Source organism: Acinonyx jubatus, chromosome B3 (assembly GCF_027475565.1).
Source record: "Acinonyx jubatus isolate Ajub_Pintada_27869175 chromosome B3, VMU_Ajub_asm_v1.0, whole genome shotgun sequence".
Taxonomy (NCBI): Eukaryota; Metazoa; Chordata; class Mammalia; order Carnivora; family Felidae; genus Acinonyx; species Acinonyx jubatus.
In genome coordinates, this window is record NC_069386.1 from 89,829,932 (window position 1) to 89,857,213 (window position 27,282).

The 27,282-nt window shown below is 37.3% G+C and overlaps 1 long non-coding RNA gene across 1 annotated transcript in view; it reads left to right on the plus strand.

Annotated features, from left to right (window-relative positions):
* Positions 1-21,744, plus strand: part of LOC113601293 (uncharacterized) — a 39,460-nt gene extending 17,716 nt beyond the window's left edge. Inside the window, exons 5-6 of the long non-coding RNA XR_008299389.1 lie at positions 14,271-14,442; positions 16,711-21,744. This is a non-coding gene — a long non-coding RNA (uncharacterized LOC113601293). The remainder of the gene's footprint in view (positions 1-14,270; positions 14,443-16,710) is intronic.
* Positions 21,745-27,282: the final 5,538 nt, after the last annotated feature.

The following is a 27,282-nucleotide window of genomic DNA, read 5'->3' on the forward strand; positions in this document are numbered from 1 at the left end:
CCGTTTTCTCTAAGAAGTGTCAATGATTCAATTCACTGTAATGATATTTAGAGCAACAAGAAACAAAACCACAAAAATGGCCTAATAAAAAATAAGTTATCTATGGATAGAAACATATACTATATGAAATATTTTGTACAAGACCCTATGGGATTCCCCTCAGCTATACAAGTAAGCTGGCTTTCATAACTGAAGCTGTTCTCCTGGGATTTTTGTGTTGCTTTTCAACTTTGATAGAATCGAAAAGAAAGGATGAGGATATTGAGCCCGATTGGTTAACCACTCTAGGGACAAGGGCTTGTGAGCTGCTCAGTAGGCTTTTCAAAATAAACAAAATGCAGTTTTTGAAATATAAGCAAGTAAACGACACTTATAACTTAAAGAGAAAATTGGTTTTGGGTGATGATATTTTTATGGTTCTTTGATCACTGCTCTCACCTCCCTATACCTCAAATTGGATAATTTTAGTTAATGAATAGATGTAATTCTCATCCTATTACTATATTCAGTTAGATGGTAATTTTATTACTTTGGTAATGTCTTTTGACTTTAACAATTACGCTGTGAATTTACTAAGATCATAGTAACATAATTGCTTGAAATTGCTTTTCACTAAATCATATTAATAAAGAATTTCCCCCTGTAAAAATGTAGATTTGCATAAAACCACCATAAATGTCCCATGGAAATGAAAAGTTCAATGAACCAGTTTCTGTGAAGACAGTGCAGTAGAAGGACCCAAAGCTCACCTTGTCCCACAAACAAAACTAGAGCACTTACTTATATCAGTGTCAATAACCCAGAAAACACTTTGAAGATTAGCAGAACAAACTCCACAACTAATGGTAAAGAAGAAGCCACATGGAAGAAAGTAGGAAGGTGAAGTTCTCATCTTGGAGCAAAACAAACAATGACTATCCACAGAGGGGAGAGAGCTGGTGGTGTGGAGAAGAGCTAAAAATAAGTTTTTACACTGAGCAGCCCATCTATAGGGAGGACGAATCACCAGAATATGTGCCTTTGAAAGTGAGAAGGGCCAAATTTCATGAGTTCTTACAACCAGAGGGACTTAAATCTTGGAATTCTAAAAATTGGTGAGGTTGGCTCTGGGAGGGCTGGGAAGGCTTTAGGAAGTGGGGGTCCACACCCTTAAAGAGCATAACAAACAGCAAGTGCAGATACAGTGTAGAACAAGCTGTTTGAAAAACACTAGGGGCAGAGAGGGATCACATGGAGATCCCTCCAGGAATAAAGGAGCTGGCAATTGCCATTTCCCCACACCACACAAACACAGCATAAAGAACAGCCACCTGTGGTAAAGAGCATAGTACCCACACTCTTACACAATTTGTTTACCCTAAACCCCTTTCCTGTCCCTAGCTTCCACAAATCCACCCTTCCCAGTCATGCTCACCTTAGTCCCTAGTCGTACCTAGCACTACAGGCTCCCTCCGTGGAATAACAGTATAAACCCTGTTGACACCACTTCTCCTGAACTTAGTTGCAAACTCAATTCCAGCAGCAGTGGAGGCAGGTCTCATTTTGCAAGCGGACCACCACCACACACCTTGTTAATGTCCACCCCACCCCTGTTGGGGAACAAACACTGCCCACAATAGGCAATGATAGCCTGTACACACAACTGGACTGAAGGAAAGATGCCAAGAGTCAAAACAGAGCATACCTAACACAAATAGGTGATGTTCCCTGAAGTGCCAAGGCCTAGGGGACAAGGGACATTGCACTGCACGGTACTCTAGGACTTCTTCTTTGTAAGGTTATTATCATTAAGTACAAAAGAAGTAGCTGAAGTAGCTTTGCTAACACAGAGAAACAAACACAGAGTTAGAAAAAATGAGGACACAGAGAAATATGTCCCAAATAAAAGTATCAAACCAAAGCAAAGAACTAAGAGAAACATAAATGATATGCCTGATAGAGAATTTATAGTAATGATCATAAAGATACTCACTGGATGATCCTGGGAAGATGGCGGCGTAGGAGGATGCTGGGCTCACCACGCGTCCTGATGATCACTTAGATTCCACCTACACCTGCCTAAATAACCCAGAAAACCACCAGAGGATTAGCAGAATGGAGTCGCCGGAGCCAAGCGCAGACGAGAGGCCCACGGAAGAGGGCAGGAAGGGCAGTGAGGCGGTGCGCGCTCCACGGACTGGTCGGAGGGAGCCGGGGCGGAGGGGGGCCCGCCGGCCAAGCACAGCCCCCAAGTCTGGCTTGCAAAAGTGGAGGGGCCCGACGGAATGTGTTCACACAGCAAGCGGGACTTGACATCTGGAAGGTTATAAGCTAACAGCTCTGCTCGGAGACCGGGAGGGCTGGAGGACAACTACAGGGAGAGTTGTTGAGACCTGGACGACAGAGCTCAGCTTGGTGGGGAACAAAGGCGCTCTCCAGTGTCATCTCCCTCACGCATCCCCCAGCCAAAATCTGAAAGGGAACCAGTTCCTGCCAGGGAACTTGTTTGCACCCCACAAACACCCAAAGCTGTGCTTCTGCAGATCCATCCCTCCAGCAGGTCTACTCCCTCCCGGTGCCACAGGGCCCCTCCTGAAGCGGATCTCCAAAGGAAAAGTGAGCTGAGCCTGCCCCTCCCGCGCCTGTGCACCTTGCCTATCCACACCAGCTAATATGCCAGATCCCCAGCACCACAAGCCTGGCAGTGTGCAAGTAGCCCAGATGGGCCACGCCACCCCACAGTCAATCCCACCCCTAGGAGAGGGAAAGAGAAGACACACACCAGTCTGACTGTGGCCCCAGCAGTGGGCTGGAGGCAGACATCAGGTCTGACTACGGCCCCGCCCACCAACACAAGTTATTCAAGAAAGCACAGGGGAAGTGCCCCGCAGTTCCGCACCACTCCAGGGACTATCCAAAATGACCAAACAGAAGAATTCCCCTAAAAAAAAAAAAAAGTCCAGAAAATAACAACAGCTAACAAACTGATCAAAAACAACTTAAACAATATAACAGGAAGTGAATTTAGAATAATAGTCATAAAATTAATCACTGGGCTTGAAAACAGTATAAAGGACAGCAGAGACTCTCTTGCTACAGAGATCAAGGGACTAAGGAACAGCCAGGAGGAGCTAAAAAATGCTATCAATGAGCTGCAAAATAAAACAGAGACAGCTACGGCTCAGATTCAACAGGCAGAGGGGAGAATAGGTGAACTAGAAGATAAAATTATGGAAAAAGAAGAAGCTGAGAAAAAGCTGAGAAAAAAAATCCAGGAGTATGAGGGGAAAATTAGAGAACTAAGTGATGCACTAAAGAGAAATAATCTACGCATAATTGGTATTCCAGAGGAGGAAGAGAGAGGGAACGGTGCTCAAGGTGTACGTGAAGAAATAATAGCTGAGAACTTCCCGGATCTGGGGAAGGAAAAAGGCATTGAAATCCAAGAGGCACAGAGAACTCCCTTCAGACATAACTTGAATCGATCTTCTGCACGACATATCATAGTGAAACTGGCAAAATACAAGGATAAAGGAAAATTCTGGAAGCAGCTAGAGATAAATTTGCTCTAACATATAAAGGGAGACCTATAAGACTTGTGACCAATCTGTCTCCTGAAACTTGGCAGGCCAGAAAGGAATGGCAGGAGATCTTCAATGTGATGAACAGAAAAAACATGCAGCTGAGAATCCTTTATCCAGCAAGTCTGTCATTTAGAAGAGAAGGAGACATACAGGTCTTCCCACACAAACAAAAACTGAAGGAATTCGTCACCACTAAACCAGCCCTACAAGAGATCCTAAGGGGGATCCTGTGAGACAAAGTACCAGAGACATCACTACAAGCATGAAACCTACGGACATCACAATGACTCTAAACCCATATCTTTCTATAATAACACTGGATGTAAATGGACTAAATGCGCCAACCAAAAGACATAGGGTATCAGAATGGATAAAAAAACAAGACCCATCTATCTGCTGTCTACAAGAGACTCATTTTAGACCTGAGGACACCTTCAGATTGAGAGTAAGGGGATGGAGAACTATTTATCATGCCACTGGAAGTCAAAAGAAAGCTGGAGTAGCCATACTTATATCAGACAAACTAGACTTTAAATTAAAGGCTGTAACAAGAGATGAAGAAGGGCATTATATAATAATCACAGGGTCTACATCAGGAAGAGCTAACAATTATAAATGTCTATGTGCCAAATACAGGAGCCCCCAAATATATAAAACAATTACTCACAAACATAAGCAACCTTATTGATAAGAATGTGGTAATTGCAGGGGACTTTAATACTCCACTTACAGAAATGGATAGATCATCTAGACACATGGTCAATAAAGAAACAAGGGCCCTAAATGATACATTGGATCAGATGGACTTGACAGATATATTTAGAACTCTGCATCCCAAAGCAACAGAATATACTTTCTTCTCGAGTGCACATGGGACATTCTCCAAGATAGATCACATACTGGGTCACAAAACAGCCCTTCATAAGTATACAAGAATTGAGATCATACCATGCATACTTTCAGACCACAATGCTATGAAGCTTGAAATCAACCACAGGAAAAAGTCTGGAAAACCTCCAAAAGCATGGAGGTTAAAGAACACCCTACTAAAGAATGAATGGGTCAACCAGACAATTAGAGAAGAAAGTAAACAATATATGGAAACAAACGAAAATTAAAATACAACAATCCAAACGCTTTGGGATGCAGCCAAGGCAGTCCTGAGAGGAAAATACATTGCAATCCAGGCCTATCTCAAGAAACAAGAAAAATCCCAAATACAAAATCTAACAGCACACCTAAAGGAACTAGAAGCAGAACAGCAAAGGCAGCCTAAACCCAGCAGAAGAAGAGAAATAATAAATTCAGAGCAGAAATAAACAATATAGGATCTACAAAAACTGTAGAGCAGATCAATGAAACCAAGAGTTGGTTTTCCTAAAAAATAAACAAAATGGATAAACCTCTAGCCAGGCTTCTCAAAAAGAAAAGGGAGATGACCCAAAAAGATAAAATCATGAATGAAAATGGAATGATTACAACCAATCCCTCAGAGATACAAGCAATTATCAGGGACTACTATGAAAAATTATATGCCAACAAACTGGACAACCTGGAAGAAATGGACAAATTCCTAAACACCCACATGTTTCCAAAACTCAATCAGGAGGAAATAGAAAGCTTGAAGAGACCATAAGCAGCGAAGACATTGAATCAGTCATCAAAAATCTCCCAACAAATAAAAGTCCAGGACCAGATGGCTTCCCAGGGGAGTTCTACCAGATGTTTAAAGCAGAGATAATACCTATCCTTCTCAAGCTATTCCAAGAAACAGAAAGGGAAGGAAAACTTCCAGACTCATTCTATGAAGCCAGTATTACATTGATTCCTAAACCAGACAGAGACCCAGTAAAAAAAAAGAACTACAAGCCAATGTCCCTGATGAATATGGATGCAAAAATTCTCAATAAGATACTAGCAAATCGAATTCAACAGCATATAAAAAGAATTATTCACCATGATCAAGTGGGATTCATTCCTGGGATGCAGGGCTGGTTCAACATCCGCAAATCAATCAATGTCATACATCACATTAATAAAAGATAAGAACCAGATGATCCTGTCAATTGATGCAGAAAAGGCCTTTGACAAAATTCAGCACCTTTCTTAATAAAAACCCTTCAGAAAGTCGGGATAGAAGGAACATACTTAAACATCATAAAAGCCGTTTATGAAAAGCCCACAGCTAATATCATCCTCAATGGGGAAAAACTGAGAGCTTTTTCCCTGAGATCAGGAACACGACAGGGATGTCCACTCTCACCACTGTTGTTTAACATAGTGTTGGAAGTTCTAGCATCAGCAATAAGACAACAAAAGGAAATCAAAGGCATCCAAATTGGCAAAGATTAAGTCAAGCTTTCACTTTCTTTTTGCAGATGACATGATATTATACATGGAAAATCCGATAGACTCCACCAAAAGTCTGCTAGAACTGATATGTGAATTCAGCAAAGTTGCAGGATACAAAATCAATGTACAGAAATCAGTTGCATTCTTATACACTAACAATGAAGCAACAGAAAGACAAATAAAGAAACTGATCCCATTCACAACTGCACCAAAAAGCATAAAATACCTAGGAATAAATCTAACCAAAGATGTAAAAGATCTCTATGCTGAAAACTACAGAAAGCTTATGAAGGTAATTGAAGAAGATATAAAGAAATGGAAAAACATTCCATGCTCATGGGTTGGAAGAATAAATATTGTCAAAATGTCAATACTACCCAAAGCTATCTACACATTCAATGCAATCCCAATCAAAATTGCACCAGCATTCTTCTCAAAACTAGAACAAGCAATCCTCAAATTCATATGGAACCACAAAAGGCCCCAAATAGCCAAAGTAATATTGAAGAAGAAGCCCAAAGCAGGAGGCATCACAATCCCAGACTTTAGCCTCTACCACAAACCTGTAATCATCAAGACAGCAGGGTATTGACACAAAAACAGACACATAGACCAATGGAATAGAATAAAAACCCCAGAACTAGACCCACAAAAGTATGGCCAACTAATTTTTGACAAAGCAGGAAAGAACATCCAATGGAAATAAAGACAGTCTCTTTAACAAATGGTGCTGGGAGAACTGGACAGCAACATGCAGAAGATTGAAACTAGACCACTTTCTCACACCATTCACAAAAATAAATTCAAAATGGGTAAAGGACCTGAATGTGAGACAGGAAACCATCAAAACCCTAAAGGAGAAAGCAGGAAAAAAACCTCTCTGACCTCAGCCGTAGCAATTTCTTACTTGACACATCCCCAAAGGCAAGGACATTAAAAGCAAAAATGAACTACTGGGACCTCATGAAGATTCAAAAGCTTCTGCACAGCAAAGGAAACAACCAACAAAACTAAAAGGCAACCAACGGAATGGGAAAAGATATTTGCAAATGACATATCGGATAAAGGACTAATGTCCAAAATCTATAAAGAGCTCACCAAACTCCACACCTGAAAAACAAATAACCCAGTGAAGAAATGGGCAGAAAACATGAATAGATTACTTCTCTAAAGAAGACATCCAGATGGCCAACAGGCACATGAAAAGATTCTCAACATCGCTCCTCATCAGGCAAATACAAATCAAAACCACACTCAGATATCACCTCACACCAGTCAGAGTGACCAAAATGAACAAATTAGGAGAGTAGAGATGCTGGAGAGGATGTGGAGAAACGGGAACCCTCTTGCACTCTTGGTGGGAATGCAAACTGGTGCAGCCACTCTGGAAAACAGTGTGGAGGTTCCTCAAAAAATTAAAAATAGACCTACCCTATGCCTTAGCAATAGTACTGCTAGGAATTTACCCAAGGGATATAGGAGTACTGAAGCATAGGGGCACTTGTACTCCAATGTTCATAGCAGCACTCTCAACAATAGCCAAATTATGGAAAGAGCCTAAATGTCCATCAACTGATGAATGGATAAAAAAATTGTGGTTTATATACACAATGGAGTACTACGTGGCAATGAGAAAGAATGAAATATGGCCCTTTTTAGCAACATGGATGGAACTGGAGAGTGTGATGCTAAGTGAAATAAGCCATACAGAGAAAGACAGATACCATCTGTTTTCACTCTTATGTGGATCCTGGGAAACTTAACAGAAACCCATGGGGGAGGGGAAGGAAAAAAAAAGATGTTAGAGTGGAAGAGAGCCAAAGCATAAGAGATTCTTAAAAACTGAGAACAAACTGAGGGTTGATGGGGGTGCGAGGGCGGGTGATGGGTATCAAGAAGGGTACCTTTTGGGATGAGCACTGGGTAGTTGTATGGAAACCAATTTGACAATAAACTTCATATATTGAAAAAAGAAAAGATACTCACTGGACTTGACAAAAGAGTGAAGGATATCAATGAGACCCTTATCACAGAGATAAAAAAGAACCAATCAAAGATTAAGAACACAATAAATAAAATTAAAAATACACTTGATGTAATAAATAGCAGGCCAGATGAACAAAGTAATGACCTGGAAGAGAGAGTAATGGAAAATAACCAAGCTAAGCAAAGGAGAGGAAAGAAAATTATGCAAATTGAGAATAGTCTTAGTGAAGAATGGATTCAAACTTAAGGGACCATCAACTTAATGTGGACTGTTCTATGCCAAAGATATTATATGCAAACTTAATGGTAACCACAAATCAAAAACCAGTAATATGCAAAGATTAAAGAAAGAGTAATCCAAGTATATCACTAAAGAAAGCCAACAAAACATGAAAGAGAATGAGAAGGATCAAAGAAAATCTACAGAAGCAACTTCAGAATAAGTAACAAAATGGCAATAAATACATACCTATCAATAATTACTTTAAATGTAAATGGACTGAGGGCACCTGGGAGGCTCAGATGGTTAGGTGACTTGATTTTGGCTCAGGTCATGATCTCAGAGTTGTGAAATCGAGCCCCACATTGGGCTCTGAACCAACAGTGTAGAGCCTGTTTGGGTTTCTCTCCCTCTCTCTATTCTCCTTTCCCCAACCCCTGCTGTCATGCTCTCTCTCTCTCAAAAAAAAAAAAAAACAAAAAAAACAAAAAAAACCCACTTTAAATGTAAATGGACCAAATGCTCCATTGAGAATGCATAAAATGGCATAGTGGATTAAAAATACAAGACCAATCTATGTGCTGCCTACAAGAGACTCATTTCAGACCGAAAGACACCAATAGTTGAAAGTGAGAAGATAAACATGTATCAAATGGATCTCAAAAGTAAGCCAAGGTAGCAATGCCTATATTAGACAAAATAGACTTTAAAACAAAGACTGTAATAAGAGACAAAGAAGGACACTACATCATAACAAGGGGGACAAGCCAAGAGAAGGATATAAAAGTTGTAAATATTTATTACGCAGCACAAGAACACTCAAACATAAAACTGTTAATAACAAACTAAAGGAAATAATCAATAGTAATACAGTAATAGTGGGGGACATTAACACTGTACTTATATCAACAGGTTATCCAATCAGGAAATCAACAAGAGTGGCTTTGAATGACACACTAGATCTGTTGGATTTAACACATTCAGAATATTCCATGCTAAAACAGCAGAATATACATTCTTTTCAAGTGCACGTGGAACCTTTTCCCCTTCTCTGTAACACATCACATATTAGGCTACAAACTAAGTCTCAACAAATTTAAAAAAAAGTCACACTATGCATCTTTTCTGACCATAACACAACTCTATGAAACTAGAAATCAACCACAAGAAAACTCAAAAGAGCACAAATACATGGAGGTTAAATGACATGCTACTAAAAAAATGGGTGAACCAAGAAATCAAAGATGAAATAGACAACGACAACGAAACAAGTGAAAATGCACAATGGTCCAATATCTTTGGGATGCTGCAAAAGTTGTTCTAAGAGGGAAGTTGATAGCAATGCAGGCCTACCTCAAGAAGACAAGGTCAAACAATCTAACTTTACACCTAAAGGAACTAGAAAAAGAAGAACAAACAAAACCCAAACAGACAAAAAGAAGGAAAAAATAAACAGAGCAGGAATAAATGATATAGAAACTATAAAACAAGGGTACCTGGGTGGTTCAGTCAGGTAAGCATCTAACTTTCCCTCAGGTTGTGATCTCATGGTTTGTGGTTTTGAGCCCCACATCAAGTCTTGGGATTCTCTTTCCCTCTCTCTCTCTTCCCCTTCCCCACTTGCACACACACTGTCTCTCAATATAAATAAACTTAAATAAAAAGAAACTACAAAGCAAAGCAAAACAAACAAACAAACAAACAAAAAAAAAAACAACAACCAATACCAAAAACAGACCAAAAAAAAGCAAACAAACATTAGAACACATCAATGAAACTGGGAGCTGGTTCTTTGAAACAACCAAATTGATAAATTTCTTGCCAGACTCAAGAAAAATATTTAAAAAATAAAAAAGAGAGATCAAGTAAAATCACTAAAGAAAGAGGTTAAATAAACACTATAGAAATATAAATAATTGTAACAAAATATTATGAAAACCTATATGTCAACATAATGGACAACTAGAAGAAAAGGGCAAATTCCTAGAAATGTATAACCTATCAAAAGTAAAGCAGCAAGAAATATAAAACCTGAAAAGACAAATTGCCAGCAATGAAGTTGAATCAGTAATCAAAAAATTCTCAAAAAACAGAGAAGTCTAGAACCAGACAGATTCACAGGTAATTCCTATCAAACATTTACAAAAGAGTTAATGTCTATTCTTCTCAGACTATTCCTAAAAATAGAGGAGTAAGAGAAACCTCGAAATTCACTCTATGAGGCCAGTATCACTCTGATACCAAAATCAGATCAAGACATAAGGGAAATATCTCAAATGAATATAAATGTAAAAATCTTTAACAAAATACTAGCAAACCAAATCCAATAATGCATTAAAAATAATTCACTTCAATCAAGTGGGATGTATTCTTGGGACATAAGGGTGTTTCAATATTTTTAAACACAAGGGTGTTTCAATATTATCAACCAACATAATATGTCACATCAATAAAAGAAAGGATAAAATCATATTATTTCAATAGATGCAAGAAAAGCATTTGACAAAGTACAACATCCATTCATGATAAAAACCTTCTGCAAAGTAGGTATATAGTGAACATACCTCAACATAATAAAGTCTTTATACTTAAAAAAAAAAAAAAAAACACCCAACATGATACTCAATGGTGAAAAAAATGAGAGCTTTTCCCCCGAAGGTCAGGAATAAGACAAGGATGTCCACTCTTACCACTTTTATTCAACATGGTAATGGAAGTCCTAGGCATTGCAATTGAACAACATAAAGAAACAGAAAGCATCCAAATTAGTAAGAAGTTAGAACTTTCACTATTTTCAGATGACGTGATACTTTATGTGGAAAACCCTAAAGATTTCATCAAAAAACTACTAGAACTGAAATTTAATTTGGGAAAGTCACAGGATACAAAATCAATGTATAGAAATCTATTGCATTACCATACACTAATAATGAAGCAGCAGAAAGAGAAATTAATAAAACAATCCCATTTACAATTTCACCAAATACAATAGGATATCTAGCAATAAACTTAACCAAAGACATGAAAGACCTGTACTTTGTAAACTGTAATAAATTGATGAAAGAAAGTAAAGATAACAAAAAGAAATAGACAACCCATGCTCATGGATTAGGAAAATGATTATTGTCAAAATGCCTATAGCAGCCAAAGCAATCTACAGAATTATTTTCTTAAATTTTTAATTAGTGAGAGAGAGAGACAGAGAGCCAACAGGGTGGCACCAAGAGAGAGGGAGACATAGAATCCTAAGCAGGCTCCAGGCTCTGAGGTGTCAGCACAGAGCCCAAGGCGGGGCTTGAAGTCACAAACCAGGAGATCATGACCTGAGCTGAAGTTGGATGCTTAACCAACTGAGCCTCCCAGGTGCCCGAACAATCTACAGATTTAATGCAATCCCTATCAAAATACTAATAGTATTTTTCAGAGAACTAGAACAAATAATCCTAAAACTTGTATGAAGCCAAAAAAATACCTGAAATAGCCAAAACAATCTTGAAAAAGAAATATAAAACTGACAGTAGCACAATTCCAGAATCCAAGTTATATTACAAAACAGTAGCGATTAAAACAGTAGAGTACTGGCTTAAAAATAGACATATAGATGAATGGAATAATAGAGAACCCAGAAATAAAACCGCAACTATATGGTAAATTAATCTTCAACAAAGCAGGAATGAATATCCAATTGGAAGATGACAGTCTCTTCAACAAATACTCTTGAAAACTGGACAGCTACAGTCAAAAGAACGAAACTGGACCATTTTCTTTCACCACACACAAAAGTTAACTCAAAATGGATTAAAGACCTAAATGTTAGACTTGAAGCCATTAAAGATTCAACAAGAAAACATAAGTAGTAATTTCTCTGCCATCAGCCTGAGCAACATTTTTGTAGATATGTCTTCTGAGGCAAATAAAAGCAAAATAAACTATTGGGGCTACAATATAAAAAGTTTCTGCATGGTTTAAGAAACAATGAACAAAACTAAAAGGCAACCTAATGAGTGGGAGAAGATATTTGCAAATGATATATCTGATAAACAGTATCCAAAATAAACATAAATAACTGATACAACTCAACACCCAAAAAACAGTAATCATTGAAAATTGGCAGAAGACATGAACAGACATTTCTCAAAAGAATAAATAGCCAACAGACACATGAAAAGATGCTCAGTATCAGTCATCATCAGGGACATGCAAATCAAAACCACAATAAGATATCACTTCACATCTATCAGAATGGCTAAAATCAAAAACACAAGAAACAACAAGTGTTGGTGAGGATGTAGAGAAAAATAAACCCTCGTGCACTATAGGTGGGAATGAAAACTGGTGCAGCCACTGTGGAAAATACTATGGAGGTTTCTCAAAAAATTAAAAATAGAACTATTCTGGGGGCTCCTGGGTGGCTCAGTCAAACATCTGACTTCGGATCACGTCATGATCTTATAGTTTGTGGGTTCAAGCCCTCCATCAGGTTCTGTGCTGACAGCTCAGAGCCTAGAGCCCACTTAGAATTCTGTCTCCTTCTCTCTCTGCCCTTCCCCTGCTCATGCTGTCTCTCTCTCTCTCTCAAAAATAAATAAACATTAAAAAAAAAACAGGATTACTCTGAAATCTAGTAATCATACTACTGGTTATTTGCCTAAAGAATACAAAAACATTATTTCAAAGGGAAATATGCAGCCCTATGTTTACTGCAGCATTATTTACAATAGTCAAACTATGGAAGCAGCCCAAGAGTCCATGGATTGATGAATGGTATACGTGTATATGTATATAGATATATATACACACACAATGGAATATTACTCAGCCTTAAAAATAATGAAATCTTACCATTTACAACAACATGGATAGAGGTGGAGAGTATTATGCTAAGTGAAATAAGTCATTCAAAGAAAGACAAATACCATATGATCTCAGTCATGTGGAATTTAAGAAACAAAACAAATGAGCAAAGGAAAAATATGACAGAGGAGACAAACCAAGAAACAGATTTTTAATTATAGAGAGAAAAAAACTGATGGTTACCAGAGAGAAGGTAGATGGGGGATGGGTAAAATAGGTGATGAGGATTGAAGTGTACACTTACCATAATGGAAAAAGAAAAAAAATACACAAAACATGAAGGATTCTTAAGTCAAAAAAAAAAAAAATTCAACAAAGCAATATATGGACAAAGATAGTCAATGTAGGTATATAGGAACACTTTATGGCCCTATACATTGTATTTTTCATAATAATAGATTCTTGGAAAAGATGGTAAATTTATTCTTATTGAGCCAGTACAAGTGAAGCACAGTAATTAAATTCCAAGACCTATTGCTACATATATTTTCCCTGAGAATTATGCAATATGTATTTTTAAATTTATTTTTTCTAATAATTATTTTATAATATTAGCTCATATTCATAGTACTAAAACTTGTCCAAATTATTAGCAAGAATATTTTATAATAAATTTTATGTCTTCATGGCCATCTTTAGTTAACATGACAATGCTGATAGTACCAAAACATATCCATATAATTGAAAAACAGATTTTGAAATTAAATCTAACGATCCTGGCTGATTTTTATTTTCTATTACAGCCAGATGCCTATTGCTTTTCAGCCCTTGTTCTAAATATATAAGTAGTAATTTCCCTCTTCTCTATGTTCTTTTGTCTCCCAAAGCACCTAAATTCTTGTGCCTTACACAATGTTCCTATTGTGGAAAACTTATCTTTTCCTCCAACTGTTCATTGTCTAGGCTTTGAAACCTAGTCTTCCACTTCTAGGAATTAATAGTAAAGATCTTTTTTTAAGGGATTTTAAAAGAGAAGGACTTTTCTTTTGAATTTATACTTTTCTTTCTTTTGGAGTTTTAAATGAAAATCATGTAATGGTTTTATGAATAAAATTTAATAATACAGAAAATAAACATTTAAGATATCTATAATTTTAGATACTTCAGCCTAGAATGTATAATATTATGTTTTCCTAGTTAATTCAAGCTTTAACTCCAAGGTAATAAATTAGAGAAAATCTACAACACAGAGGTAGTCAACTGGCATTATTTCAGAAAGGTCAAACTTTAGAGGTAATGCTATAATCTACTCAGTTAGCCATATCTCTGTCAATTTGTGAAACTTTGCCCTATAGGTATGATAAATATCAGATGGGACTTTTTACCAGTGAAATCATAGCTTGTAATCAGCACTGCATCTTGCTACTGGTGTGAGGGGATCCTTTGCCTTATGCCAACTAGAAGGCTATCGAAATCAACCCACAGGATGTTGCCACATTTACCCTGATAGAACTTTTCATACAAGAGGTAAGAATGCATAAAAGGAGACAGGGAGTTTAGTGCATGCGTTCTTGAACGACTAGTGACTGTTTTCTAATAACTTTTTCTGATACATATTTGTATTTATGGCATAATTTGGACTGGGCTTTGCTTTAATTACAATATTTGAGTCAGGTGAATGGATAGCTACTCATAAATTCAAATTTATTCTAGGTCAAAGGGTTAATTTTGAAGGGTTTTAAGCAAGAAGAGGCATGATACATTTAGTATTTTAGAGCAGGAGATACAATGAGGAGCTTAAACTGTGATGAGTTGGAAAAACAGACAGGAAGGCAAACATCAAAGTAAGTAAACAGATTTTGTCTGTATTACTTTCCCTTTTTTCTTCTATCAAAATTCCCCTAGCAGTCATCACAAAATAATATCTCAAAGGTATTATATTTATTGCTTGTGGGGATATTAATAGAAAAGATCTTAAGCCCTTCATTGCTGACTTTGGGTTATACAGCAATCAAGCTCTAGAGAAAGACATGACTGTGCACAAAGTTCAACAAAATGTCATTTAGACAATAAACATTATCAAACAATAAATGGCATGATATAGGATATAGTGAATGCTCAAACGGAGGGTTGGATTCCATTCTGTTGAGTTGTGAAGGAAGATAGAATAAGCTGAAGCTTGGCAGCAGGGAATATTTGAATAATGAGCAATTCAGCTATTTGGATGTTAGAGCCAATAATTAATTTACTAAAATGATTAAGATTCATTAAACACCACTTTTTCCTTAAACCCTTTACCTAAATATTCCATATAAGTAAGTAGCAAATATTAATGTTTTAGTTTTGTTTGGCTTCCTGATGGATATGGCTCAAACCAGAAGCTGTCAAACCAACTGTGTTAATTTTGATGGAACAACCCTATCAATAAGGTTCAACAAACATTTGTGTTATCATGACCAGCCATGTTTACGTAGATGACACTGGTTTGGTTTTGTTGTTGTCATTTCTTTTTTGATTATTTTTACATGGAACACACAAGAAGTATAACCTTATTGCAGTGCAAACTTTTCAGAAATACCGGCCTGGCTCTGGGCAATATACCCTAGGGTGTGAACACAAACTGGCATAAATTCTCGCATGGATGGGATATTCAGGATGGTCTGTTAAAATCAACCAATCTCCCCTACCTGGGAAGGCAAGACATAACCCTAGTGATATGTCTGAATAGGAGCCACAAACACACAGGCTTTTGAACTTCCAAGAGTCACTGTTCCCTGCCTATGCCCTGAACTCTAGAGCATATTTTAAAATTTACTTTAATCTATTTCAAAATTTCTGGTGTTCTATTACTTCCAAAGTGTTGGGAGCATTTATACTATATTGTGACTTCATTTTTAGTAAATATTTAGGGCATTTTTACTTAATTTCCTCTCAAAGCAGTCAGAGCCCAAAAAGGGATAACTCTGTTAAATGCAGCATTTTTTCCTCAAATAGTACATTAGAAATCATCTACATTCATGGAAATCTTCAGTATAAATCATAGAATTGCTGACAATTATCTGAATTATGAAGCACATTTAATTTAAAACCATTTTTCTCCAAATGAAAATTATGTCCAAATAGCAAGTACCTTAAGAGAGAATTCTAAATGGAAATACTGACATAAAGTTAACAAAAACAACTCCAGAAGTCAAGATTCTGATAGAAATAAATTGGATTTATGCTTGTGTTGTATATTGTCTATTTCTTGCAAAGGAACAGCTAGGGGAAAATCAGCAATACTTAAAATTCTGTTAAGCTTAATGGATTTGCAGGTTTGAATTTCCAGTTGTGAGTTACATGAAAATCTGCAAAGAAAGTAATATATACAGCTAATTAATTACCACTATTAGTAATCAACCCCCATATGTTTATATTTTCTTGAACCCAGAAAAGATGCAAGTTAGTGTGTAATTTTGTAGAAAGTCCATGTAGTGAATAAAAATACTGTGTGCATAGGAACTTCTAATTGTATGTTTTATCTCAAACTTAAACCATTTTTATAAAGCAGAAGTCAGTGGGTAGCCACAGCTGGTTAACAGGAGAAAGCACTTACTACTGCAGAGAACTCATTCATGAATGGCTTGAGCTGACTTGAAATGGAGAGGATCCTATCACAAGCAAAGCAGCCACTGGGAAGATCTAAATATGTTTTTGTTTTAAGATTACACTGATTTTGACATAAACATCCCACCTTTTTCTTTTTTTTTCTTCCTTCCTTCCTTCCCTTGGATGTCATTTCTGTGAAATTTGAAGCTCTTAAAATCAAGAACTGAAGTCTGGAGAGAATCAAGGGAAGTACAAATGTGTAAAAATATTGAGTGCCAGATTTATCACTAATAATTTATTCTCTTAACACCTTGCAAAGTACACTTCCACTGTTATTTGCATTTTGAAGGTTAAAAAACAAATCTATAAACCTATTGACTTTTATAAACTTCTACGTAAGATATCTCAACCAAAATAAAGTTCCATGAGAATTTGTTTGAGTTTTAAGAACTCATTCTTCCATGCCCTCATTCCTCATACTCCCCATCCAATACTCGTCAAAAGACAACTAAGAAATATGGTTAAAATGACACCAAGAAAAAACAATTACTTCTTAGGAATTATTAGGGTAAAAGTTTAGTGAGTTAAGTTACTCTTAAATTCATTTACTTATATTATTTTCAGGTAATATATGTCCACATATTTTTTAAAATAAAATAAAATAAAAACCTAAAATGATGGCCATTGCCATACCAATCCCACTGTAATTTTTGCTTCTTCAAGTCAACTCATTTTAAGTAGTATCATCTGCTTTTTGTTTACTTTCCTTTTGGTATTTAACTTCATGTTTTTAAATAACATAGCATGTTGCTTTGTAGTTTTTTTATAGCTTTGGACTTTTATATATGGACTTATTTCTAATGGATGATTACAGTTTAGCTTACATTATACCCCTGAAATAAATATACCTCTACCAAACCAATATAGCTCAGACCTCATTCATCAACTCATTCCAGTTGATATAAAGGCATGGAAAAGTAAATCTTAGAATATTAGCAAAAGAAGATTTTGTAAAATAGTAACCAGTAAATAGGTAGTGGTTATAGATAGAGATGGATTTAAATGGAATCTACACTAATTACATAAACCACAGAAATCCTATAGTCCTGTCCAAGATTTCTGCAAATTTCTCAGTGCCACTTAATACTATAATTCTGCAGCCTTTTGTCTATATTTACCTTCTACCAAATTGATTGCACTGAGAAACTAGGCCATAGTTTCATTTTCAAAATTAAAAAGAAAAAAAAAACTGTCACTGAATATTGATAAGTGAAAAGCCCCTTTCTGCCTAATTTTTGAGAGGCTTGTATTTTCATGATTAGAGCATTCTCCTTATGGTCAGTCTCTCTCCCCCTATTATAGTACACATAAAACATCCTTCTCAACTTATGAAGGAGTATCTCCTAAAAAGCCATCATCAACTGAAAATATTGTAATTCCAAAAAGCATTTTTTTCCACGTATCCTACCAAACATCACAGCTTAGCGTAGCCTAGCTTGAACATGCTCAGAAACCTTATATTAGCCTATACTTGGGAAAAATAATTTAACACAGAAACTACTTTTAATGAACCCTTGAGTATCTCATGTAATTTAAAGAATGCTGTGCTGAAAGTGAAAAACAGATGGCTATATGGGTATAGAATGGTTGTAAGTGTATTGGTTGTTTACCCTCGTGTTTGTATGGCTAAGTGTGAGCTGTGGCTCACTGCCACTGCCCAGAATCAGGAAAGACTATCTTGCTGCTTATCCCTAGCCCAAGGAAATATCGACATTTAAAATCTGAATACAGTTTCCAATTGACTGTATATCACCTTCTGCTACTGTAAAGTAGAAGAATTGTGTTAGACCATCATAATTCAGGGACCATCTGTAGATCCTTCCCTTGCAATAATGCATTTGAATAAAGTCTCTACTTATCTAAGTCCCAGTTTGTTTTTTTATCTGATTTTGAGTTTGAGAAACATTATGGATGTTTTATGGTGTTACAGAGACCATATCCTCCAACCTATGATTTTGAATCATGTCAATATTTTTTTCTTTCTTCTTCCTAGCCACATATCAATTTGCTCCTTAGAATTTGCTAAGAAGTTTTAGCATATGAGCCAAATGATTTCCAAGTATCTAGGGAATTTTATTTTTCCAAGTAAGTGCATATTTATATTTCATGAAAATATGAAAATATTCCATACAAGTATTTCATTTGTCAATTGAGAAGATACTCATTCTACAACTAGACATGGGATTCTGGGTAAATCTTATATATCTGAACATTCCTAGCTGGATAAATCTCAGTTCTTAACATTTTTTACCTCAGTTGTTATCAAAAACACAAGTTTAGAAAAATTTTTTGGGGGCTCCTTGGTGGTTCAGTTAGTTAAATGTTCAACTTTTGGTTTCAGCTCAGATCACGATCTCATGGTTTTGTGAGATTGAGCCCCACATTGGGCTCCGCACTGTTAGTGCTTGGGATTCTCTGTCTCCCTGTCTCTCTGCCGCTCCCTGACTTGTGCTATCTCTGCCACTTTCAAAATAAATTTTTTAAAAAAAGAAAAACAAATGTGAGAGAGAGAACAAATGGGGGTGGGGCAGAAGGAGAGGGATGAGAGATTATTAAGTGGGCTCGATGCCCAGCCTGGAGCAGTATGTGGGGCTCAATCTCATGACTGTGAGATCATGGCTTGAGCCTAAATCAAGAGTCAGACGCTAAACAAACTGAGCCATCCAGGCACCCCAGTTTAGAAAATTTAATAGAAATTTCAGAATAATACAGATGAGGAAAATTTGATTTAATTCTCCTTGGTAGTTTTTTACATAAAAATGTTACATTAAATGTTATCTTCAGGGGATGATGACAGAGTAGGAGGATCCTTGGCTCACTGTGTCCCACAGATACAACTAGGTAACACCCACATCAATGTAAATAACTGAGAAAACAACCTGAAGACTGGTAAAAACAGACTCTCCACAGCTAAATGTACAGAATAGGCCACATCAAAGAAGGCAGGAAGGGCAGAGACACAGTCAGGAACCAAAATGACCCACAGAACTTTTCAAGGGAGGGAGGGATGCTGCTGTTGTGGAGGGAGAGGAGATAACCTCATAGCAAGCATCCAAAGCATGAAGGGACCTGTATTGAGAAGATGAATCCTCTTTTTTTATTTTTTTTAATGTTTATTTATTTTTGAGAGAGAGAGAGAGAGAGCATGAACGGGGGAGGGTCAGAGAGAGGGAGACACAGGATCTGAAACAGGCTCCAGGCTCTGAGCTGTCAGCACAGAGCCTGACGCGGGGCTCGAACTCACGGACCGTGAGATCATGACCTGAGCCGAAGTTGGACGCTTAACCGACTGAGCCACTCAGGCGCGCTGAGAAGATGAATCCTCTTAACACTAGGCTTTGAAAACCAGAGAGGCTTAACTTCACAATTTCTTATAATCAATGGGGCTTAACACTTGGAACCCTAAAAATCGTCAGGCTTGGCTCTGAGAGTGCCAGAGGACAATAAGAAACTGAGATCCCACCCTTAAAGAGACAGCATAACAAACAGCCCTGTTGAGATACAGAATAGATGAAGCAGTTTGAAAAACACTTGGGGTATAAGGAGATGAGATATGTTTACTAAACTCAGAGCATGTTCTGGAAGGGCAGGGATCTTTGGGAGACTTCTCCAAGAGCAGAAGAGCTGGTAGGTACCACTTCCCTCTTCTGCACCACCCCCGCTTCCCTTCCTAGACACAGGAATACCTTCAGGAACCAGCACAGACCTTTCCACCTAGCTTGCTAAAGGCATGCCCATCCACATATTCTCCTATAGACCTGCCCCATTAAACACATCCTCAGAAGTTTTCTGAAGTGTATGCAAGCCTCCTTCCAGACAAGACCAGTGTAACCCCTTGCTAACACTGCATGCCCCACCCCTGAATTCTCCTGTGGAACCACCCCCTCCAACACACTTGCAGCAGCAGTCCATCCAGAGCAGTTACACAAGAGTTGCAGTTTGCAAGCAGCCCTGACAGAGGTCAGCAGGATCTCAAAGTGACTCCTGCCCAGGGGAGAGGGGAAGAAAACCACATGTACCAGTTTGTGGTCCTAGCAATGGACTGGGGCAGACACCTATTCTGATTACTGGCCCCACCCACCAATGAAAGCTTCTTTGAGTATAATACAAGGAGAGTGCCCTGAAGTTCCATAAGACCACAGCTTGCAAATGCCTGGTGTGATCCAACTCAAGATCAAGGTGGACCCAGACTAGTCCATGAACAACCCAAGGACCAAACCTGCCCACAACAGGCAAAGAGGGCCATTGCAGATGACAGGAATGAAGGAAACCAGACTGAAGGAAGCTCAGCCACAATAGTAGGGCACCACCCAACACACATAGATGTCTCTGAAGTGCCAGGTTCTAGTGAACAGGGGCTGTTACACTGCAGTGCACCACAGTACCTCTTATAAGGCCATTAGTTTCAAGAGCAGGAGACACAGCTAACTTTCCCAACATGTAGACAGGCACAGGGAGACATAATGAGGAGACAGAGAAATATGTCCCAATGAAAGAACAAGACAAAATCACAGCATGAAAGCTAATGAAACATAGTTACTCATTAGACTTGAGAAAAGAATGGAGGGTCTCAGACCCTAAAATGATAAAGAGAAACATAAAAAAAAATAACAAATCCTAGACGAGGAACTCAGTAACTGAAATTTAAAATACAGTAGAGGAAATAAATAATAGACTAGAGGAAGCAGAAGAATGGATTAGCAACCTGGAATACAGCATAATGGAAAGCAATCAAGCTGAACAAGACAAAGAAAAAAGACTAATAAAATGAATAGATTTAGGGAACTCAGTGATAGCATCAAGCCTAATAACATTCACATTACAGGAACCATGAAAGAAGAAAGGGGGAAAGAAAACTTACCTGAAAAGGAATACTTGAAAACTTCCCAAATCTGCAGAAGGAAACAGACATCCAGGTCCAGGAGGCCCAGAGAGCCCCCAACAAATCAACCCAAGGAGGTCCATACCAAGACACAATAAGTATAATGGTAAGAAATAGTGATAAAAAAGGAATTTTAAAAGCAGCAAGAGAGGGCTGCCTGGGTGGCTTAGTTGGTTAAGCATCCAGATCTGAATTTCAGGCCATGGTCTCATGGTCATCAGATCAAGCCCTGCATTGGGCTCCGTGCTGAACATGGAGCCTGCTTGGGATTTTCTCTCTCCCTGCCCCACCTCACTCTCTCTCTCTGCCCTATTCTGCTCTTCTTCTGCTCACACTCCTTTTCTCAATATATATAAATACACGCACGCACACATATTTTAAAGCAGCAAGATAAAATACATACAAGGGAAACCCCATTAGCTATCACATTTTTCAGGCCAGAAGGGAGTGGTATGATATATTTAAAGTACTGGGGGGACCCAAAAACAAAAACAAAAAACCCTGCATCCAAGAATACTGTATACAGAAATTCTATCATTCAGAATAGGACAGATAAAAAGTTTCCATACAAACAAAAATTAAAGGAGTTCATGATCACTATACCAGCTTTAAAAGGTCTGTTAACGGAAACTCTTTGAGTGGAAAGGAAAAACCTTAAGCAGGATTAAGAAATGTAATAAGTAAAAGATAAAATTAGTATATCTGTAAAAATCAGTCAAGGGGTTCACAAAATAAAAGGATGTAAATTAGGACATGATATACCTAAAATATATGTGGGGTAGTGAGGACTAAAACTTAATGCTTTTAGAATGAGTTCAAGCTTAAGCAACAATTAACTTAATGCAGACTGATATATGCATAATATGCTGTCAATAAACATAATGGTAACCACAAATAAAAAACTGGTAATATATATCCAAAAATTAAGGGAAAGAAATCCAACTCTATCACTGAACAAACCAGCAAACCATGAGAGAAGGAGCAAGAGAGGAACAGAGAAGATCTACAAACACAACCATAAAACAAGTAACAAAATGGCAATAAGTACATACCTAGCAATACTTGGAATGTAAATAGAATAAATGCTCCAATCAAAAGGCACAGAGTAACAGAATGAATTAAAAAACAAGGAAAGACCCATTGATAGGCTGCCTATAAGATGCTCATTTCAGACCTAAAGACACATGAAGATTAAATGTGAAGAGGTAGAGGGGAGTTCAGTCGATTAAGCATCTGACTTTTGCTCAGGTCATGATCTCACAGTCCATGAGTTCAAGCCCCACATCGGTCTCTGTGTGGACAGCCCAGAACCTGGAGCCTGCTTCAGATTCTGTGTCTCCCTCTCTCTCTGCCCCTCTCTCACTCACACTCTGTCTCTCTCTCTGTCTCTGTCTCTCTCTCAAAAATAAATAAACATTAAAAAAATTAAATTGAAGAGGTAGAGAAGAACTTATCTTGCAAACAGAAGTGAAATAAAGGCCAGGGTAGCAAAACTTATATTGGACAAAATAGACTTTAAAACAAAGATTGTACAAGAGACAACAAAGGACACTATATCATCATAAAGGTAACAATCCAAAAGGGAGATACATACCTATCCTTCTCAAGCTATTCCAAAAAATAGAAAGGGAAGGAAAACTTCCAGACTCATTCTATGAAGCCAGTATTACTTTGATTCCTAAACCAGATGGAGACCCAGTAAAAAAAGAACTACAGGCCAATATCCCTGATGAATATGGATGCAAAAATTCTCAGTAATATACTAGCAAATCGAATTCAACAGCATATAAAAAGAATTATTCACCATGATCAAGTGGGATTCATTCCTGGGATGCAGGGCTGGTTCAACATCCGCAAATCAATCAATGTCATACATCACATTAATAAAAGAAAAGATAAGAACCATATGATCCTGTCAATCGATGCAGAAAAAGCATTTGACAAAATTCAGCATCCTTTCTTAATAAAAACCCTCGAGAAAGTCGGGATAGAAAGAACATACTTCAACATCATAAAAGCCATTTATGAAAAGCCCACAGCTAATATCATCCTCAATGGGGAAAAACTGAGAGCTTTTTCCCTGAGATCAGGAACACAACAGGGATGTCCATTCTCACCGCTGTTGTTTAACATAGTGTTGGAAGTTCTAGCATCAGCAATAAGACAACAAAAGGAAATCAAAGGCATCCAAATTGGCAAAGATGAAGTTAAGCTTTCACTTTTTGCAGATGACATGATATTATACATGGAAAATCTGATAGACTCCACCAAAAGTCTGCTAGAACTGATACGTGAATTCAGCAAAGTCGCAGGATACAAAATCAATGTACAGAAATCAGTTGCATTCTTATCCACTAATAATGAAGGAACAGAAAGACAAATAAAGAAACTGATCCCATTCACAATTGTACCAAGAAGCAAAAAATACCTAGGAATAAACCTAACCAAAGATGTAAAAGATCTGTATGCTGAAAACTATAGAAAGCTTATGAAGGAAATTGAAGAAATGGAAAAACATTTCGTGCTCATGGATTGGAAGAATAAATATTGTTAACATGTCAATACTACCCAAAGCTATCTACACATTCAATGCAATCCCAAAATTACACCAGCATTCTTCCCAAAGCTAGAACAAGCAATCCTAAAATTTGTATGTAAACACAAAAGGCCCCAAATAGCCAAAGTAATTTTGAAGAAGAAGACCAAAGCAGGAGGGAGGCATCACAATCCCACACTTTAGCCTCTACTACAAAGCTGTAATCATCAAGACAGCACGGTAGTGGCACAAAAACAGACACATAGACCAATGGAATAGAATAGAAACCCCAGAACTAGACCCACAAACGTATGGCCAACTCATCTTTGACAAAGCAGGAAAGAATATCCAATGGAAAAAAGACAGTCTCTTTAACAAACGGCGCTGGGAGAACTGGACAGCAACATGCAGAAAATTGAAACTAGACCACTTTCTCACACCATTCACAAAAATAAACTCAAAATGGATAAAGGACCTGAATGTGAGACAGGAAATCATCAAAACCCTAGAGGAGAAAGCAGGAAAAAACCTCTCTGACCTCAGCCGCAGCAATTTCTTATTTGACACATCTCCAAAGGCAAGGGAATTAAAAGCAAAAATGAACTATTGGGACCTCATGAAGATTAAAAAGCGTCTGCACAGCAAAAGAAACAATCAACAAAACTAAAAGGCAACCAACGGAATGGGAAAAGATATTTGCAAATGACATATCAGACAAAGGTCTAGTATCCAAAATCTATAAAGAGCTCACCAAACTTCACACCAGAAAAACAAAAATCCAGTGAAGAAATGGGCAGAAAACATGAATAGACACTTCTCTAAAGAAGACATCCAGATGGCCAACAGGCACATGAAAAGATGTTCAACATTGCCCCCCGTCAGGAAAATACAAATCAAAACCACATTCAGATATCACCTCACGCCAGTCAGAGTGGCCAAAATGAACAAATCAGGAGACTATAGATGCTGGAGAGGATGTGGCGAAACAGGAACCCTCTTGCACTCTTGCTGGGAATGCACACTGGTGCAGCCGCTCTGGAAAACAGTGTGGAGGTTCCTCAAAAAATTAAAAATAGATCTACCCTATGACACAGCAATATCACTGCTAGGAATTTACCCAAGGGATACAGGAGTGCTGATGTATAGGGGCACTTGTACCCCAATGTTTATAGCAGCACTCTCAACAATAGCCAAATTATGTAAAGAGCCTAAATGTCCATCAACTGACAAATGGATATAGAAATTGTGGTTTATATACACATTGGACTACTACTTAGTAATGAAAAAGAATGAAATATGGCCTTTCGTAGCAACATAGATGGACCTGGAGAGTGTTATGCTAAGTGAAATAAGTCACAGAGAGAAAGACAGATACCATATGTTTTCACTCTTATGTGGATCCTAAGAAACTTAACAGAAGTCCATGGGGGAGGGGAAGAAAAAAAAAAGGTTAGAGTGGGAGAGAGCCAAAGCATAAGAGACTCTTAAAAACTGAGAACAAACTGAGGGTTGATGGGGGTGGGAGGGAGGGAAGGGTGGGTGATGGGTATTGAGGAGGGCACCTTTTGGGATGAGCACTGGGTGTTGTATGGAAACCAATTTGACAATAAATTTCATATTAAAAAAATAAATAAATGAAATTAAAAAAACAAAAGGAAGATAAAAAATTGTAAATATTTATGGACCCAACATAGTAACACTCAAATGCATAGTAGTTATTAACAAACATAAAATATCTGACAGTAATACAATTACACCAATGGATAGATCATCCAAACAAAATCAATAAGGAAACACTGGTTTTGAATGATGCACTAGACCAGATGGTATTAACAGACATATTCAGAAAATTCCATCCTAAAATAGCAGAATGCACATTATTTTCAAGTGCACATGGAACATTCTCTAAAATAGATCTCATATTGGGCTAGAACACAAGCCTCAACAAATTGAGAAATATCAAAGTCATACCATACATCCTTTCTGACCACAGCACTATAAAACTAGAAGTCAACCACAAGGAAAATCTGGAAAGAATTTCACAAATGCACGGAGGTTAAGAAATCAAAGGGGAAATTCACAAATACATGGAGACAAATGAAAATAAAAACACAATGATCCAAAATCTTCAGGAAGGGGCAAAGGCTGTTTTAAGATGGAGGTCTATAGCAACAAAGGCCTACCTCAAGAAGAAAAATTTCAAATAACAACCTAACCTTAAACCTAAGGGAACTAGAAAAAGAAGTATATAAAATGTCCCAAACCCATAAAAAGAAGTAAATAATACAATTTGGAGCTCAAATAAACAAAATACATAAACAAACAAACAAACAAATAATAGAGGAGATCAATGAAACCAGGAGCTGATTCCTAAAAAGATCAACAAAACTGATAAACTTTTAGCCCAAGACAGAGACAGACTGGGGTGGGCGGGGGGGGGGGGGGAGATTGAAAGAAACAAAGTAAAAAAATTACAGAGAAGAATAAAACAACAACACAGAAATAAAAAGCATTATAAGAGACTATTATGAAAAATTATAAGACAACAAGTTGGACAAACTAAAAGAAATGGATAGATTCCTAGAAACATATGTCCCAAAATGGAATCATAAAGAAATAGAAAATTTGAACAGACCAATTACCAGCAATGGAATTGAATCAGTAATGAAAAAAAAAAACTCCCCCCAAAACAAAAGTCTAGGACCAGATGGCTTCACAGTTAAATTCTTCCTAACATAAAGATTTAATAACTGTTCTTATTAAACTCTTCCCCAAAAATAGAAGAGAAAGGAAAGCTTCCAGATTCATTCTATGAGGTCAGCATTACCCTGATGCCAAAAAAAGACAAAAATACTACCAAAAAGAACAAACAAAAGTATGACCAAAAAACCAAAAACCTATAGTCCAATATCTCCAATGAACATATATGCAAAAATCTTCAAGAAAATAGTAGTAAGCCAAACCCAACAATATATTTAAAAAAATTATTCACCATGGTCAAGCTGAATTTATTCCGGGGATGTAAGTATGGTTCAATATTCACAAATCCATCAGGGTGATATATCACATCAACAAGAGAAAGAATAAAAATTATATTATCATTTCAATAGATGCATACAAAGCATTTAACAAAGGACAACATTCACTGATGGTAAAAATCCTTAACCAAGTATGTTTAGAGGGAACATGCCTCAACATATAAAAAGGCTATACATGAAAAACCCTCAGGTGACATCATACTCAATGTGGAAAAACTGATAGCTTTTCCACTTGTCAGGAACAAGACAAGGATATCCATTCT